We start from the raw sequence: 14,041 nt of genomic DNA on the forward strand, positions 1-14,041 counted from the left end.
TATAAAACATTGATAAAAGAAATCAAGGAAGATACAAACAAGTGGAAGCATATACCGTGCTCATGGTTAGGAAGAATAAACATAATTAAAATGTCTATATTACCCAAAGCAATTTATAAATTCAATGCAATACCAATTAAAATACCAATTACATCCTTCAAAGATATAGAACACATATTCCAAAAATTTATATGGAACCAAAAAACAACACGAATAGCCTCAACAACCTTAAAAAAGAAGAATAAAGAGGGAGGTATCACACTTCCTGATATCAAGTTATACTACAAGGCCATTGTACTGAAAACAGCCTGGTACTGGCATAAGAACAGGCAAAAAAAAATGAAACTAGACCAGCAACTTACACCATGTATAAAAATAAACTGAAAATGGATAAGGAACTTAAATGTAAATCATGAAACAATAATTATCCTAGAAGAAAACTTAGGCAGAAAGCTCACCGACATCTATCGCAACAATATCTTTGCTGAATTATCTCCACAGGCAAATGAAATAAAAGACAGGCTAAACAAATGGGACTATATCAAACTAAAAAGCTTTTGCACAGACATAGAAAAGACAAACCACACAATGGGAGAACATATTCGACAATACATCTGATAAGGGATTAATAACCAAAATTTATAAAGAACTTGTAAAACTCAACACCAGGAAGACAAACAATCCAATCAAAAATGGGAAAAAGAAATGAATAGACAGTTCTCCAAAGAGGACATACAGATGGCCAATAGACAGTTGAAAAAATGTTCAACATCACTAATCATTAGAGAAATGCAAATAAAAACCACAATGAGAAACCACCTCACACCAGTCAGAATGTCACTCATCGACAAAACAACACACGATAGGTGCTGGCGAGGAAGTGGAGAAAGGGGAACCCTCCTGCACTGCTAGTGGGAATGCAGACTGGTGCAGCCACTGTGGAAAACAATTTGGAGATTTCTCAAAAAATTAGAAATGGAACTGCCCTTTGACCCAGCCATTCTACTTATAGGAATATATCCCAAGGACACCATATCACCAACTGAAAAAAAAATGCACCCTCATGTTTATGGCAGCATTGTTCACAATAGCGAAGATCTGGAAACAGCCCAAGTGTCTGTCAGTGGATGAGTGGATTAAAAAACAGTGGTACATATATACAATGGAGGACTATGGGGCTATGAAAAAGAAGAAAATATTACATTTTGCAACAATATGGAGGGACCTGGAAACTATTATGTTGAATGAAATAAGCTAGGCAGAGAAAGAAAAAGATCATATGATTTCACTCATTTGAGGAATCCAAGGAATAATGAGAACTGGGGAACAGAATTGAGACAGAGGAGGGATCAAAAGGACCAGAGGAAAGAGGACAGAGGGAAAGGGGATGATAGGATGGGATAAACCTGAAGGGAAGGGGGAAGAGTGCTGTAGGGAGGGGGGCAAGGGAGATGTTAAGGGGAACATGGGGGAGGGAGGAGGCATTTGGTGTGACCCTAGAATCTATGTAAACACAATTAATTAAATAAAAAAAATTAAAAAATAAAATTCACTCTTGATTTCATGCCCATTAAAAAAAATCATAGAATAAAGCAGGTAATATAATAGCAATGGCAATGTCTCAAATTTGAACTTCACCATTTTCAGGATATCCTCATTTACTTCTTACAGAACCCTCACAATTCTGGAAAGCAAATTAGCTAGCAATTACCACTTTCCAAGTTCTGCTGAGAAATCTGAAATTTATATAATTTGAAATATATTTTCAAGGTCACTAAAGGAGTAAATAGACTACCCTCAATCTGTTCACATGTTCCAAATGTTGGTTCAAACCTAACTTTTTATTACACATACTCTTACTCAAATTTGATATAAATTCAAATTATATTTGATATAAACTCAAATTTGATATAAACTCAAATTTGATATAAATTCAAATTATAATTATAATTAGATACTACTTCATACCTGTTAGAATGGCTATCAACAAGAAGGCAAGGGGTAACAAGTGTTGGAGAAATTGTGGAGAAAAAGGAACCCTCATTCACTCTTAGTGGGACTATAAACTGGTACAGCACTATATAAAACAGTATGGAGATTCATTTAAAAATTAAGAGAGTTACCATATGACCTAACAACCCCTCTTTTGGGTATCTACAAGAAAAATTAAAAAAAAAACCTTTACTTGTAAAGATATATGTATTCATATGTTCATGACAATATTATTCATGATGGCTAAGACATAAAAACAATCAAAATGTCCCTTGATAGATGATTGGATAAAAAAGATGTAGTACATAATTTTATGCACAAAAATCAATTACCTCACTTAAAAGTAGCTCAGGCATCTCACCAGAACTGCTTTTGTAAAACTAAAATTCTTCTAACTCAAAATCATACTTATAAGACAGTACTTGCACCTTCTGCAGGAAGAAATTTTTTTTCTGTTATGATAGAAAAATTCACTGCAATCTAACTATTGCTTCAGTTTTATCCTTTTTTATATTAAGTAATTATCAGCTCAAAAATTTTCATTTATTTTCATTGACTGGAGCACTGGTTTTCAAGTTGCATTGTCTCAGAATGTACCCAAAAGCAAATTCATCTTGAGAAATGACTCCCATTAGGAAGTAATCCTGGCACTAAATAGTTACAAAGACAGAATCTATGTAAATTTCTGGTCTCTGAACTTTCAAAGGACTTTGCACACCAAATGCTCATTTAGCATTTACTATGTATATAAAACCTTATATTGGTTAACTTTTTGAGGATTTAACCTTATTTCTCAACAGAAATATAAGCCATCAAGGTCAGAAACCTTGTTAGTATTTCATCTTGATAAGACTCAGCACTAATGAATATATTTGTTGCTCAGTAAATATTTGTTAAGAAGATTAATTAATTGGACCATAAAGTGAATTAATGAAAATGAGCTTAAACTATCTCCATGTAATATCAGAATCAGAATTAAAATGATCAGAGCATCACATTATTTTAGGTTCAGTTTCATTCAAATCATTAAAACAAATCTAGGCCCTGGCCAGTTGGCTCAGCGGTAGAGCGCCGGCCTAGCGTGCGGAGGACCCGGGTTTGATTCCCGGCCAGGGCACACAGGAGAAGCACCCATTTGCTTCTCCACCCCTCTGCCGCGCTTTTCTCTCTGTCTCTCTCTTCCCCTCCCGCAGCCAAGGCTCCATTGGAGCAAAGATGGCCCGGGCACTGGGGATGGCTCTGTGGCCTCTGCCTCAGGCGCTAGAGTGGCTCTGGTCGCAACATGACGATGCCCAGGATGGGCAGAGCATCGCCCCATGGTGGGCGTGCCAGGTGGATCCTGGTCGGGCGCATGCGGGAGTCTGTCTGACTGTCTCTCCCTGTTTCCAGCTTCAGAAAAATGAAAAAAAAAAAAAAAAATCTAATAAATTCAGCTATATTCCAAATACACTGGAATCCAAATAAGTGTTTATAAAAACATACTATACTGCTCACAAAAATTAGGGGATATATCAAAATAAATATGAAGGGATAAAGCACCCCCTAATATTTGTGAGCAGTGTATTTTCATACATAAGCAAGAGTGTTAGATAAAAAATGAAAGAGTCTGGGACTCCCACGACATCTCCTTCCCCTTGACTATGGCTGGCAGCAACAATGGCAGGATGGAAGTCCATCCAGGGCAATTCTATTCAAGGAAGAGCACCCCACTCATGTCCTTTTAGTAGCCTTTGCAAATATTATGAGAAAAATCATGTTTGATTTCTTCTCACTGTAAATTCAAACAAAACACTTCTCTCTCTTTGTTCTCTTTTCTTGTTTGGGAGGAAAAATAGAAGAGAAATTCAGACAGAATAAAAATGGTTTGAGGTCAGAAAAAAAGTATAGTATCATTCTTGTAAGTTCTCAGGTTCTCTTAACTGTTTATATGCATGTAAGCATATGCACATGCAAATATATATATATATAATTGATACATATTTGAAAGATGTTGCCAAAATTTTGCTTTAAACACTGAGTTATAGCTAGAATAGTGGAAAAGACACAAATCTACTCTAAAGCGTTCAAATACCAAAAACAATGCTTTTTTATTGATGAATTAATATGTAATATTCCAATCTTTACATCTTCTCTAATAGTTGAAATATGGAAACAGATTAAAAGAGCACATAATTCTCAAAACTTGTATTTATCATATGTTTGATATATATTTATTTTCTCATTATATGTTGAATAAATTGGTATAAGAATGAGCTTGCATTCAAGCACTAATGGAAAGCAAAATGGTGAAAAAATCATAGTAAAACAAAAGCTTTGCTAAAATTAACTTTAGAGCTTAAATTAGCCAATCAAATGCAAATAACTGGTTTATGCAGAGGTGCAGTATAGATATAGATATAGATATAGATATAGATATAGATATGTAAATACCTAAGTATGGTTTGTGTTCTAAGATTATACATATTCAAGTTATATAACAGATATACATTAAATCAGTTATATCTAGTATTTTCTAAAAAAAATAATGAGAATGAAAGCATTAAAAAATAGGCCTTTTTAGAGATGTCTTGATTAGTTATTAGAAATGAAGAAATTAGGATCCAGACAGTTTAACTGACTTTTGTTTGAGACCTGAAATATCAATCCATTAGTGGATTCCTTTTCTACTAAGTGAGGAGTCTGGTTGGCAATTCTTTAAATAGCGATGGTATTTACAACATCCATTTTACTGAAAGCAATGTCCTTCATCTGCCTGGCAACTTGTTTATTAGAGTCATACGGTTTCACCATATGAAACCCCTGCCTGTAGTTTTGCTTTATTCCTGTGCCCATTCTTCAAAAGCTTGCTCAAATGCTACTCACTCTTTCTTAATGATGTCTTCCTTGGTCATCCCAGCTGGAAATGATCTTTACCTCCTCTGATCCACTAAAGCAATTATCACATTCTGTCTTGTAATTCAACGTGGCTTTGTGAAAGTGAATGGATTTAAGTTATGGATTTAAGTTATTATATCAATAGATTTAAGTTATCATATCTTATTTGGAGTTAAGTAGATAAGGGTTCGAAGTTTGGTTTTATTGCTCATAAGTAAATAAAGTGCACACATCAGGCAGCCTCTCTGAGCTATAGTTATGAATAATTACAACTACTTTTGCTATATTTGGTATTATCCTTCTTGCAATATGGTAACTAAACATATTAATTAGCTAGATAAACTTTAAATCAATATGTCACATATACCTACTAAATATTTACTAAGTATCTTCAACATACCAAAACCTGAACTAGACTTTTTCAAAATTTGAAAGTTACATGGTAGTTTATATGTGTATTTCTCATCTCCCCAACCAGAATATTCTCATCTTCAAAACAGGGACAATATATATATATATATATATATATATATATATATATATATATATGATCATATATTGTGTTATATTCCATTGTGCTACAGTAAATATTAGACAAAAAGTTTAAAAAGATGATTAATGAATACATGAATGAGATTACATTGATTATCACTCTTACTAGAATCTTGATTGGCAAGTTATCATAAAGGGTCATAAACTTAAGCAACTAAATATTCATTCTATACAAAAAATAAACAATTTTTATTATTAATGATAATCCATCTAAAAATGAAAACTAGACTTGTTCTCTAGAAGTAGTGAATTTATATTTTGTCACCAAGAAATATACATTTGATTTATTAATATATTGCAAGTAAAATTTCATTAAATGAAATGAAACTTTTATTAAAATTTCTACATGAATTGAATGATTGACAATATAAATATATCTGCGCCTTCTACAAAAATTGCTCAAAGGTAGAAAACATGATTTTTACTATTAACTCTATGATTTATTTTTCTTGTATCCATATATCGTAACTTCTTTAAGATCAAATCCATCAAATAACTACTACTAAATTACAAATGTCTGCCTTAACATGACATAATACTTTGCATACTTAAATTGTTCAATACTTTAACCTTACAAGTATAAAAGAGTATAGTCAACATAATCAAATTCATCTTTATGATGGGTTTCACTTTCTAAAAGGGTTAATGCTCAAAGAATCCTTTGTTTTTGACAAGTGTAATGTGAGGACCCTCAAAACCCTGATTTATTATTGCTCCTTTTTTCCCCCTTCTCTTTCTTTCCTGGTGTTATTTTTTAAGTGCCTGCAATCCACATTGGATAAGAAAAAGAGACATTTGAGCTCAAGAGCTGTGGCGTTTCAGAGTGGGAGGAAGAAGGCTATTTTAAATCTTGTGACAGTGAGGTTTCTTCACTAAGGAGCTCTCTGTGGGTTTCTGGCATTGTAAGTGTTTTGTCTGCTTGCAAGCGAGCAGCTGATGGATGGGGAAAATGTTCATTGATTTGTAGTGCCTGCACTGCAGCCAACCGGCACTAGAATGAGGTGGCACCATCATGAATCTCTCAACTATGCATATTTATATGCAGCTGCTGTACTTCTAAACCTCCAGTGAATACAAAGTACTTGTGTGGCCACCAGTTCACACAATGCCATCCTGCCGCATGCTCTGATTTAACTACTGTATGAAAGAATAGACTTGGGGGACTCCGTGGGATATAGAAAGGAGAGGTAAGCATAGAGGAAGAAAAGACTCTTGCACAATTCCTTTATCTTAGTCAAGAGGATGACATGAATGTGGGAACAAGTAAGGAACATTCTAATAAATGCTTTATGTGCTTGGATCTCAAGTTCTAAAATTGATTAATGGAAACAAAATCCTTTTAAAGATGGTGTTTTCAGTGAGCAAGGCTTTGGGACTACATGATAATGATGTGGTTAAAATATGCTGGCACCACTGAAACATCATAGCATTGAGCTGTGTGTATGAGAAAGTACCTCCCCTGGGTAAATCACGGCCTCAGTATAGAGAAAAAGATAAGATGTTATACCTAGGGGGTGGGGTGGGAGGTGGGAGTGAGGGTATGAGGGGGGGCAGGGTGAGGGAAAGAGAAATAAAGAATCTTTAACATAATTTGAAAGAAAATTTAAGTGAAGTAAAAATATGAGGTTGTTCAAAATATACAGATGAAAGAGAATTCATTTTAGAATGGAAATGGAATGGGAGGAGTGGTTTGGAAGCATGAAAGCTGTAGTGAGGTTGAGAGCTGAAAGCTTAGAGAAACCAAGAGGTATATTGTGAACAAGAAAGTGACTTAAAGGAACAAAGAGAACGAAATGATCAAACTGAGAATCCTGTCTTTCAAATAACATAAACATCTGTACTGGAGATATGGAGGTCTACATTTAAAATTATAGATTCTCAATAGTTTTATAAAATGCTACAATTTCATTAAACTGCAAAGTTTGAAAGTACAATACATTTGTAAAACTGCAGATTTTCAGACTTGATTGGTAAATTTCATTTTCTGAGAATTTAAAGAGGAAGACTTTACTAGACAAGAAAGGAATGGGAAAACTGAAAATTATATAGAACTAACACATATAAGAAATCATTCTCATTCATAACATTCTGAAAGCCGAATTCAGATAAATTCTATCAACAACAATAGTCCCACAGAGCGTCTAATAGAAGTTCATTTTATTATAAGAGTAAGGCTCAGCACCAACATCAGCTGTAGCAAAGCAACATCAAACACAAAGTCAAATTCAGTATCTGGGTACAGTTTGATTCCATTATATAAAATAAGCTGTATGCTTTTCCACATAATTAAAGTATTAATTCAGCCCAAATTGCAGCTGCTCTTTTGACCAGAACAGAAAGTGGCCTTCTTCCAAATAAATCTCTCCAAGTTTTCTAGGCAGGGTGTCAAACCTTATCTCCCATGGGTCTAGAGAAGATGGATTGACTCTTAAAAGTAATAATGCCAGAGCATATTCAATGTTAGTATTACATTCTAGTCATTTGGCCTTTATTAAAATGTCCAGCTTTTAAGAACAATACACAAAACCTCAAAATTGATTAAGAGTTTCTCTCTTCTGGCACAGAAACACCCTATAATATAATAATATTAGACTACGGGTTAGCAATGTACTCCACCCAGTGGTGTGTCAGAGTAAAAATGCCTTTTATAAAGGCTAAACCTGACCTAATTTCCTTCTTTTTTTCAGCCGTACTGCAGTAAAATGTTAGACAAATACTTGAAATGTAGCATGAACTTTACTGTTCATAATAAAATGAGAAAGGCACATTACCTTTTGGAATGTGGAATGGAAAAGTTCATTCCTTTCAATTTTCAATTAAAAGTAAAATCTTTAATAGAGTTCTCACATAAGTATTATAAATAAACTATTTATTGTTCATACAAGTGTATATACATGTATTGATAAAAGTGAGTTTCTGAGGTCATATATGAAAGCAATAAGTTATCATTTAAACTGATAAATTAAAAATGTCATTTTTCTGACTAAGATACCAGGAATGTTAGGCAAGAAAAAGGAAAAAAAATTAAAAAATAAAATAAAAAAGCAAACCAGACCACTGATGACTAGTACTAAAATGCATGGAGACTGTACTCCTCAGATTAACTGTGCTGCTGGTTTACAGGCCTAACAAGAACATCTTGCCTAATCCTGTTTAAATATCTAAATTTCTGTTTGTTTGTGCCCTTGTCCTAGTTGGCAGAGAATAGAGGAACTACAATGGAATTGTTCTTTTGTGACTGAGCAGAAATGAAAACTAAATTAAGTTTGGATGTCTAATGCAGGTTTTGAAATTTTCTCCATATTTCATATGGAGGCGTATGAAAGCCCATATGTCCACTTAACAGATGAAGAGGATGTAGGGAAAAAATGCTTCAGGTTCTATGGCTAGCCAATATTTTAGAGTCTGAACAACAATTAAAATAATATCTGTGATATAAATACATGGTTGGAAGCAACTCTGGACAATCTTAAAAGACAACATAGTATTATTATTTTGGGGCTGCCATTAAATAGTTGTTGACATTAGGTAAGTTACAATACTTATAACTGAAAATTTCTTTACATATTAAAAAATATGCCACTAAAACTAGTTTATTTTCATTGCCAAATAAGAAGAGAATTGCTAATTACTAACTTTGTTTACATTGCCAACCTTTGGAGAATATGATGAAATCCATGAACACATTCCATGGAAAAAACATTCATAGCCATAGACCCTCAATGATTTACACATAACTTTAGGACTTCAAGACTCCCTAAAATCCAATTCATAGACTAATATGGAGACCATGAACTTCATGAAAAAAATCCTAAATAATCATTTATTAATTTGTATATCTCAATCAGTAAACTAAGTCATTTATTTCTATCCTTATGTCTCAAACAAGATATCGGGCTCAGAGTTTGTACTCAATAAATTTGGGGCATATAAATGGTTTCTTAAACTTGTTTTAAAATTAAAGTTTTGCAATAAGGATTTTAAAATTATAATTTGTTTTGAATAGCTTGAATTAAAATGAAAATTAGAAACAAGAAACCACATTAACTGAAAGAATGTAAAGACTTTCTTGTAGTTCAATCAGACAAAAAGAGAACATTGGAGAAACCTGTCATGTGTATGGAAATGTGGAGTAGTTTTTGTCTTTACTGAATTGTATGTTGTCATCATTTTAGTTTTTATACTGTGTAAATATTTCAGAATTTTTTCACTAGAAAAAATACTGTGTAATTACTCCATCATCACATCATGGAATACAAAAGAGTTTTTCTTATAAAACACATAAATAAAAGGCAAAAAAGAATGCCTAAAGACATTTTTCATTAAATAATTTTCATGTGTTGCATATGATATCATCTGCAATGCCACATTTATAGCTGTAACTCTCATCAAACACACAGTTCTATTTATTGCAGCAAAGTAGAAAACCAGACACAATCAAAGCCTATCACAAAGTAGTTCACAATTACAGTAGGGCCAAATGTCCCTCAAGGAAAGTATAATATCCTCACAATTACCACCCTCCCCAAATCCAAATAGTTGGCACTACTCTTTTCTCATTATGTCATGATTACATTCATGATTAAGGCACTTTTTCAATAATTTACTCTAACCAAGGAGAGAAGACATTTGTAGAAGTGAGTATAAATTATGGAGAAGGTTAATCTTGGATAAGTTAACTAATTTTTCTGAGACTGGCTTCTGCACATGCAAAATAATATTAGTTTTGCTTTTTAGCTGTCATGGTCAATGTAAACTGTAGATCAACATAGTTGATACCAAATAAATAAAAACTGAATACATGGTAACAGCTATATTACTATTTTTAGATTATTATTACATCACACAAGTTCAGTACAACCACAGCAGATCTTATAGACTCATAAAAATTTTACTTTCCCTTTGTGGTAAAATAAAAAACTCTGAAATTATCTTCCTAATAGTCACTACTTATTATAAATGTGGAACATTTATTAACCAAAGTAATGCTTCAAAAATAATTATTGTATGATAAATTTTAGTTTCAGATTTGCATAAAAGAGTATTTCATATCTTCCTACCTATCCTGTTTGTTTCAAAAGGAACTGATGGGGTAAAAAAAGTCACTATCACATGGGCCTTTGCACCAAATACACTGTTCCAAATAATTACTCCCTTAAATACTATTAAAAATGTGAATATTATTATTATAACTAATGTGTCTGCTATGTTAGAATCAGGATCTGATGACAATAACATTATCTCAAATCAATATTTGTGCAAATAATTGTTTACTAGTTGCAACTACTGAGTAATTTACCAAGACATTTTTGGTACATTCAAAACTCTGAATTAAATGCGACTTTTTTGTTTGCATATTTTACTGCAAGATATTTGTTGAATAAGCAAAACAACTGTATTTTAATGAATATTTAAATATTTATGAGGTGCATAATTACCTCTTAAGTGAAATAATTTTATAGATTTTTCTTTAGTCTTATTTATAGGAAAGAATTGAAATAAAATAGTGGTTGGACATTTTATTTCAAAAAGAGGAAAGATTGTGGATTTTTCCTCTGTGTAATATTTACATCAGTTATGTATGACTTTCCTTTGGATTTTTTACCTTCTAAATTGGAGTAAAAATGGACAAAGTTTGCTATACCTTAAATTAATTAAGCTATTTTCATTGCAGAAGAACAATTTTGTTGATAATTCTTCCATAGTGTTGCTTTGGAAATTCTAGGATTATGAGCAGAGGATGGATTCAGGAGACAGAAACATGATCAGAGGCTATAAAATGATTCACTGATAAACTCCAACTGTGCCCTGCTCCAGGGCAATAATAATTTGGTCATTTTTCAAATAAGTCTAATTCTTTTGACTTCAGCTTTGCCTCCAATATCATGAGCTGAAGAACTCTAAATTAAGGACAAAGCAGGCTGTACATGTTTATACACATTATGAAGGGAAATAAAAGGTTATATAGTATCTAAATTGAAAATTAGTTTTATGGAGAAAGTGTTGACTGGTAAATGAAGATAGATTTGAACTTCTTTCCCAACTTCTAGTCTCAGAGATCCACAGTGATAGCCTAAGGCAGAGCATTCCTAACTCTGTCTCTATTTCACCACTGAAATAAGACCAACATTTTCAAACATCCACACAAGTTATATCAAAATTATTTTGTAAAAATGACATGCAAGCAAACAGTATTAGTCTTAACACTGCATCTATTTTGCAACTGAAGGTGATGATAAATAAACCTACCAGCTTACCAGAGAAACTACCAGACAAATGCAATATAGACTGTAATGTTACCTATTAGTTTCTTTTGTATTTTGTGGAGAATAGCAGGGATAGAATGCTTTCATTTGTCAGTTGGAATGAGAATTCAGTCTACCAATTTTGTAACCTAGACTCAGTTGAAACTGTGCCTGAGGCTTCAGCATAACAACTAAAAACTAAGAACAAGGACTTTTCAGAATATTGCCCTATCAGACAAGAGTGATGTTAGTAGTTTTGGAATCTAAGAAAACCTCAAACTTTTAGAGCTGGGCTTTTAACCCAATATTTCTGTTGCTTGAATGGCTTAAATGGTTATATTTTGACACATAATTTCAAATAATCTCTATTCATGTTCATTCTTTATATTTTCTTTATCACTCACCATATTTACTAAGTCCCTATATTTACTAATGGTATAGAGTTTTACTGTGATGATTATGATGATGGTGATAATGATGAACAACTTTGTGAAGTAATCACATTGTTCAGTTTTAGTTATAGATATAAGTACAGATATTAGTACAGTTCATCTGACATATTGTTTGGGATAATAGGCATGATAGATTTGAGGAAATATTTATATTTTACCAGGAAAAAGCCATAATATTGCCTGTTGTCAACCTAAGTATGTTGCAAATTGTTTTATATAGTAATCATCAAGTCAAAATACAAAAGGCCCAGAAAGAGGACATTTATCACCAAAGCACCCTAATAGGTTTGAATGTATCTGAATATTAAAGTGATGCATAAGAAATAAAACCTCTCTTAAGAAGAATACTTACAAAATCAATGGACTCTATCAGTCGTTTCTAGTGTAGTTCTAGAATCTCTGTTTCTGGATTTCAGGACACATATAGATATAACAAACCCAAATCCCAGTGGGAGGGCCTGTAATTGTATTATAAGCACTTAAGATGATGCACTAAGCTAAATATAAAATATCAGTATTTTATTGGTCTAAAGTATTCAATATTAAAATAATCTAGTTTTGAAGCAAAGTGTTTGATAATAGTATACACAGTTTTTATAGTATTACCTGGTATAAAATTATATAGAAATTAATTTGAAGTAGGATAGATCTGTTTTGAAGTCTGTTCAGAGAATTTTATATTGAAGAATCAACAGGACCTTATTTTCATAGAGAGCAATAACATAGTTACAATGCACTCTAGCATTATTTAAATGATAAAGATTTTTAAATCATCCATGGAGATGTAAAGGGTCTAATGAAATGACAACCTTCATTTATGAAGCAAAATCTATAAAAGATATGAGAAGAAAAAAACACTGATACTACAAGATTTTAATATACCACTTTTTCATAAAAGTCAAAACAAGTGGACAAAATATAAGAGAGGAGATAGAAGATCAAACCATCAAAACCAGTTTTTATGGACATATGTTGAACTCTGTCCCCTAAGATCAAAGAATACACATTCTTCTCAGGTACTCATAAAAATTGATCACATATTAAATTTCAAAGAAAATATTAGTAATTTCCGTAAGTAAAAAGTGTGATATGTAATACTTCATATTATAAGGCAATAAAATAAAAATTATATATATTTTAAAAAATAAGAGAGCTCTTTCCACCTGAATATTAACAACAAAACATTTTTTATTAAATAATTTTGGGTAAAAGGGAAAATATATATTGCAATAATATTTATAAAGACTATAATAAAAACACTATATAAAAAAACAGAAAAATTATTGCACTAAAAACTTTCAATAATAAGAAAAAATGAAACTAAATTAAATTCCTTTTCAAAACACTAGAAGTATAACAAAGGATAACAAAAATACAGTATTATAAGGATGGAAATAATAGAAAAGAGAAGAAAATGTTCAGAGAATAGAAAACAGTATATCTAAATAATAAATTAAAATCTTGATTTTTAGAGAAAATTAATGAGAGAAATAGCACTAGCTAACTGATCAAGAAAAAGCAGTGACATAGTATAGCCATATGCATATGTACACACAAATGCACACAGACTCACAGAGACAGGATTGCTTTGCAGTGCTCTGTTGAAATAAATTTGAAAAAATAGATAGCTTTTGTGTGGAGATGGATATTATCAAACTTACACTGTGTCAATTGTAAATCTTAAAACAGACTACAAAGAGCACCAGGCCCTGATAGTCTCATAGGGGACTGTTATCTACTTTCAATGAATGACCATATAGTCTAAAGTCTAAAGACTCTAGAAATCATTCCAATGCATTGAAAAGGATATAAAAATTCATAATTCATAATTCTTCTTATAAAATAAGAATAGTAATGATATCTAACATAATACAATACAGAGAAAGAGAAAAAAAGATGAATATCACCCATAATTAATTTAAGACT

This window comes from Saccopteryx leptura, chromosome 2 (assembly GCF_036850995.1).
Source record: "Saccopteryx leptura isolate mSacLep1 chromosome 2, mSacLep1_pri_phased_curated, whole genome shotgun sequence".
NCBI classification, from domain to species: Eukaryota; Metazoa; Chordata; class Mammalia; order Chiroptera; family Emballonuridae; genus Saccopteryx; species Saccopteryx leptura.